Source organism: Callospermophilus lateralis, chromosome 2 (genome assembly GCF_048772815.1).
Source record: "Callospermophilus lateralis isolate mCalLat2 chromosome 2, mCalLat2.hap1, whole genome shotgun sequence".
Lineage (NCBI taxonomy): Eukaryota > Metazoa > Chordata > Mammalia > Rodentia > Sciuridae > Callospermophilus > Callospermophilus lateralis.
In genome coordinates, this window is record NC_135306.1 from 124,239,973 (window position 1) to 124,246,670 (window position 6,698).

The window sequence follows — 6,698 nt, forward strand, 5'->3', positions numbered from 1 at the left end:
AAAAAAGTAAAATAATGAATATACTATAATAGGGGAGATGTTGCATTTCAAAAACTCAAAAAGCCTTAGATATCCCCTCAAAAAAATATGTAATATCATTCAGGTATAATAAATATCACTCTTATTTGTGCTATTACTTTTATATGTATTACATATATGCTGTTACATATATATTACTTTTATATGTCCTTGGAGTCTAGTTTTTCATTTATTTAGTTACATATTTATTCAATAAATTTGTTTCCCATATTGCCAATATAGCATAGCTGGTAATTTTTTTAAAATAGGCTATATATGTCTTCTGAGGTTGCTATCCTAACATATTTCATATTTATATAGAAAAACTATTTAGAGAACTCAAGACAATTTTGAAGAAAAATAGGATTGAAAAGACATTCTACAAGGTAAGTTATAGGGCTGGGGTTGTGGCTCAGTGGTAGAGTGTTTGCCTAGCATATGTGAGGTACTGGGTTAAATTTCCAGCACCACATAGAAATAAATGAATAAAATAAAGGTATTACATCCATCTACAACTAAAAAAAATTAAAAATAAAAATATGTTATATAATAAAGCCATAGTAATTAAGGCACTTATATTTTTTAATGTACAAGGAAGCAGGTAAAGAACCAAAAAAAAAAAAAAAAAGAGAGAGAGAGACTCATATATGTACATAGTAGTCTGATTTTTTAGAGTAAAGAATGACACTGTATTACATATTAGTGAAAAAAAGATGACTAGTAGGCTATTCTCGTGGAAAATAAAATTAGATCATTATCTTATACTACTTTAAAAACATTCCTGCTAGACAAAAACTCTTACAAATGAGTAACTATCATTATGAATCCAATGTAATCCATTACACTTATTTTTACTATTGGTACCCAAATTGTTTTATGTTAGGCCAGTAGGGGCTGATTCAGGTTGGCTCCTGAGTCTTTGACACAACTCTAGTAGTCTTTTTATTGCTTTCCAGGCTCGTTTTGTACATTTCTTACCTCATTCCCCTCATAAGCCATTTACCTATAGCACTTTGTTTCCTTTGGCAGCAAACCTTAAAGACCATAACCTGTGCCATACTGTTAAGGAGTTCTGTGATTTCTATACATGTCTTTGGACAGAGATAGGTTATATTGGTTTGTTTGTTTTTTTTTAACAAAATGCATCATTAATTCATACTGATACTTCCAATTCAAATTTAGGAATTCAAGGTTTTATTTAGCCCCTCTTTTTTTTTTTAAGTTCTGGGGACTGATCCCAGGACCTTAGACATGATAAGCACACCCTCTATTACTGATTGACACCCCCAGCCCCCAAACCTTTTCATACATCCATAACTCCCTTTCTTTACTCTAAAAAATCCTTGTTTTCCCTTCTCTTCCATTCCTGCCTGGAAGTAATAACTTAAAACACTTTTTATGATTCATATTTATTTTATAAATACAACATGTATATTTGCATATCCTTTTTTCTTGAATAAATAGCATACTTCTCTCTACCTTTCTCAAATTCTGGAAATCATTCAATACTAGTAGATGTAAATATTTCTACTTTGTGCTTAGTATTTCTTCAGTTTGAAGCACCATAATATGTTTAACTTGAACAATTTGATTCAAAATGCAGTCGAAGGCCTCTTTCTGTCTTGGTCGCAGCAGCAGGGAAAGAAGACATAGCCATATTGTGCATCTGCCATGGACTGTCCTGTAGAACACAGCTGCAGTCTGTAATCAAGAGGAATAAGCAGATGCACAGCACTAAGCCCAATAACTTGAAGGGTCACCACTCCTTCCACCCCTGATTCATCACAAGTCTATGAGGGTGGAATGGCGGCCGGCAGCAAAGCTGTTGTAGTGGTCATGAAGCAAACCTCTGGCCAGGCAGCTTCCTCCCTCCTGTGTTTTAGAAATACTTAGGTGCCCATGGAGATCAAACATGTGCGAGCTACCAAACCTGGCTGGCAAGCGCATCTGGGCAGGCAGTTTACCTGTTTTTATATCTTATGCAGAGCTTTCCCTGCCCTGATAGGAGGAAATGGAGGTATAATCTTCATGATTAGCTAATTTTAGAATTGAGGCAGGCTAAGGTAAGGACTATAGTTAAAACAGCTACAATTGGATCTCATATCCCAATTAAAACTAAATATAGTATTCTGAAAATGGACCACCAAACTTTCTACTCCTCACAAGTGGACCACCATAAATGAGAATTCACACTGGCTGCCCTCAGTGTCAGGCTCCTGGTCTGAAAGAACAAGTTCTGCACCAATCTGTACATAAGCCAGCACAATCTTTATAGCTAGAAACCCCAGAGGAGGGCATTCACCCCACTGAGAGTCCCTTGAGCTCTCAACCTCTCCTTCCCACCAAAAAGCAATCTTAAGACTACTTGGGTAATGTCAAAGACTCAGGAGCCAACTTGAAAGTTTTCCCTGGTCTGAGACAAAACTAGTACCATAGTATATTCAAGGGCTTTCTTACTGATGGACATCTGGATGGTTTCCATTGTTGCTATTACAAATAGTGTTGTAATGAAGGATCATGGACATGTATCTTATTTTAGGATATATTTCCAAAAGTTGGATTACTAATTCAAATGTCAGTTCATATGTAATTTTGCTGGATATAGCTAAATGCTTATCTGTGGGAATGTTGACATTTTGCAATCGGACCGGCAATGTAATGGGAATGCATGTTTTCCCCATAACTTCATTAGGGAAGGATGTTGTCAATTTTTGAATTGTTGCCAACTGTTAGATAAGAAATAGTGTCCACTGTAGTTTTGTTTTGTTCTTAAAATATTTTTTAGTTGTAGATAGGCACAATAGCTTTATTTTTTTTTAATATGGTGCTGAGGATGGCACATGTGAGGCAAACGCTGTACCACTGAACCATAACCCCAGTCCCTCACTGTAGTTTTAATTTTATTGCTCTATCATGAATGAGATCAAAACTCTTCCTATGCATCTATTGTATATTTATTTATTTTATTCATACCTGGGATTGAACCCAGGGGCACTTAACCACTGAGCCACATCCCTAACTCTTTACCACTGATCTATATCTCCTTACCCCCAGTCCTTTTTATTTTTTTTTTCTAATTATGAGAGAAGGTCTGTAAGTTGCTGAGGCTTGCCTCAAACTTGCAGTCCTCCTGGCTCACCCTTCCAGTCCCTGAGATTACAGGCCTCGCCATTGCATCCAGCTATGTGTCTGTCTTTTCTTGTGCTCTTTCCTGAGTTGAAATGCCATGTTTCATCATTGAGAAAAATGTTCTAAATTCCACTTCTTACACAAATCCTTTTAACTACACTGATCTTTCCCTTCTAAAGATTCCTTTTGATACGTAAAGAAGTACAGAATTTGGGGGCTCGGGATGTGGCTCAAATGATAGCACACTCGCCTGGCATGCATGAGGCACTGGGTTCGATCCTCAGCACCACGTTAAAAATAAATAAATAAAATGAAGATATTGTGTCCATCTAAAACTAAAAAATAAAAATATTAAAAAAAAAAGAAGTACAGAATTTGACTTATGATTCTCTATCAATGAGTAGACCTTAGTACTTACCAACAGTTGCATTTAAGGAAGAAGAAATCCACCCCCCTAGCCAGGTGTAGTGGCCCACATCTTTAACCAGCATCTCTGGAGATTGAGGCAGAAGCATCACAAGTTCAAGGCCAGCCCAGCAACTTCGCAAGATCCTCAGCAACTTAGGGAGACCCAGTCTCAAAAAAATAAAAAGGCTGAGATGTGGCTTAGTGGAAAGCACCCCTGGGTTCAATTCCCAGTACAAAAAATAAATAAATAAATCCCCCTCACATCTCAGCTGCATTCAGGAAGTTGTTCATTCATTCATTTATTCAATAAGGGATTGTTTTGTCAGATTCTGTGCTAAGTACTGGATATACAGTGGCGAACAAAATACATGGATCTTGTCCTTATAGAAATGTAGACATTAGAACATGGCTCTAAACAATAAATGTATAAATACAAGTTGAGATACGTGTTATAAAAAAAGAAGAGTCCATTAGAGACATAACCAAAAGGATATAATTTAGAAAAAGGGGAAGTGAGAGAAAGCCTCTAAGAAAGTTGCTTCTAGGCTGAGGCTGGAAAATGAGTAGGAATTTGCCAAGGAAAGAGTAAATGAAATGAAGAGTACTTGTTGTTGCTCAGAAAATTATATGCAAAATTAAGGATTTAGAAGCAAAGTTTTCCTCTGACCTCCTGATCTTGTTTCCCTCATTCTCCCTTAAAGTGAATTATAGAAACCAGAATTCCTCTTCCCCAAGGTGGGTCATAGAAACAAGTACCCCTTTCCCCCAAATCCAGCCATAAAAACTAGAATGATTACTCCAAACTTCCCTTGCCTTTCTGTGTTAAATGTAGTCATAAAGAAATTAGGACCCTCATTCCACAGCGGTCCTGCCCAAACCTAGGAGGAAGAAGTACCACAACTAAGCAGCCAATAGGATTCTGAATAGACTGGCCTTGCTGGGTTTCCCATTCGCTCAGACCCTTTTGTCCAATCATATTCCTACACAGCTGTCCCTGCTTCACAGAACCTAAACATAAAAACAGACTGTTCATCCTAGGTCTTTGGCGTCTTCAACCTGATGACTTCTATGTTGTGTAAAATAATGATAAAATAAATTTGTCTTGGTTTTCTTATTGATCTATTGTTTTAGGGAATATTGGTAATGACCCTTTTGGATGAGCAGGAAAATGATGACTCCCTTTTCCATCCCTAAACAAAGACCCTGAAACAAAAAGCACTTTGCCATGTTGAAGAAAGGTGACTGGAAAATAGTAAGCAGTGGGGAAAGTGGAGGAAATGAGGCTGAAAATTCTGCAGGGTCATGATAATCTGGTGGGGAGCAGTTTTGTTGAAAAAAAAAAAAAGCCAATTATTTGTATGGTATAAACTCTGGAAATTAGACTTTACCAAAATCTCCTTGATTAGAGGTGTAGGGGGTAGAAAGAAATGCAAATCCACTGATATTCTGTTTCAAGAGTATTAGTGTTGCTGCTGAAATAATAAATTTCTTAAACATCACACATGTCTGCTTTGCCTGCAATGTACTTAGTACATATTTACACTGTCCACTCTGATGTGCACAAAACCAAAGGATAGCACCTTCATGGAAAGGAGATGGTTACATGGCCTGTAGCCACAAAAGAACTTAATAGGCAATTGCATCAAGCAATATAAGAGAATTAATAAAAAGGGTGAATAGAAGCTACCTGATATTTCCTAATTATGAAACTAAACCCACTGCAAAGTTCTGAATTATAATACTTATTATACAGTTATAATATATAATTATAATACTTATTATACAGTGTATGTTGTTTAAGTAATCCACCCAATTATGGCTACTGAAGACTGGTTGAGTGGGGAGTGGAGCTGGAAGCAGTCAAAGGGATTAACACTTAAGCACCCCAAAATATGGCCTGACATATGGTCAGCAAATGGAGTTACCATTTTTATTATCTAAAATAATTTTTTTCAGAACATATTTTTAATTTAATAGAGAAATAACATTTGAATACATAAGTTGGTTATTTCTGCTATTTATTATAAAAAATGAGAAATGAACAAAAGTTTTACATGGATGTGGCAAGATAAGTTCAAATATTAACTGTAGTATGCCAAATAAAAACCATACCAAAATAGAGGTTACAAAAAAAAGGTCTAGTGTCTAAATATTTATCCTATAGCTAAGTAACAACTCATCCAATTGTAATATTTTACAATTAATGAATCCTAGTACACCAGGAGGTCACTGGTTTTAAAGTAGCTAGCCAGCTGAGCCTTTTAGCAGAGGTAGATTGGTTTCATCTCAAGGAAATGGTCATCCAGCATCAGAATGAAGAGATGGATTCTTCCCTCCTTCCCCTTGCATAGTTCCCAATCTTTCTAGCAGATCTCTAGAACTAGTTTAAATGACTGGCCTTTGCCTGGCTTTTATTCCCTATTACAGTTTTATTTCTGGCTTTAAATCCCTGTAGGAAACAAAGGATAGAGAATTATGAGTTGGACATGTTGAGTACCAAAAAAAGTAAGACAAGAGAAGGAAATTTTGCTGCACTGACAATACAGAACAGTTTACTTCCAGGAACAAGCTGTTGGTCATAAGGGTTGCTAGTCAGTCCACTTTCTAAGTCCTGGAATTAATACTTAAGTGGTATGAATAAAAACATAGGGCCAGGTGCGGTGGTGCATGCCTGTAATCCCAGCTGAAGCAGGAGGATCATGAGTTTAAAGCCAGCCTCAGCAACTTAGCGAGGAACTTCGTAACTCAGTGAGACCCTGTCTCTAAATAAAATATATAAAAAGGGCTGTGGATATGGCTCAGTGGTTAAGCAGCCCTGGGTTCCATCCTCAGTGCCCCACCCCAAAAAAAAGAGGCTTTCCCCAGTGGGTAGGACTGGCACACACGACTTCCTAGGTGAATCAATAAGCAAGTGAAAAAACAAACTTACTGAGGGGACTGCTTGACTTTTGTCTAAAGCATCCCATAATATCCTACAGAAAAAAAAAAGCACATTTATACTGTGCTCTACAAGTATAAATGAAGAAGCATCTTTCCAGAAGGGATCTAGACCTCAGTCCAACATTCAAAAGGCCTTAAAGAGGTATAGAAAGAATCTGGAGTGACTGAACTATCCAATATCATAGAAATCAAGATACCAAGAA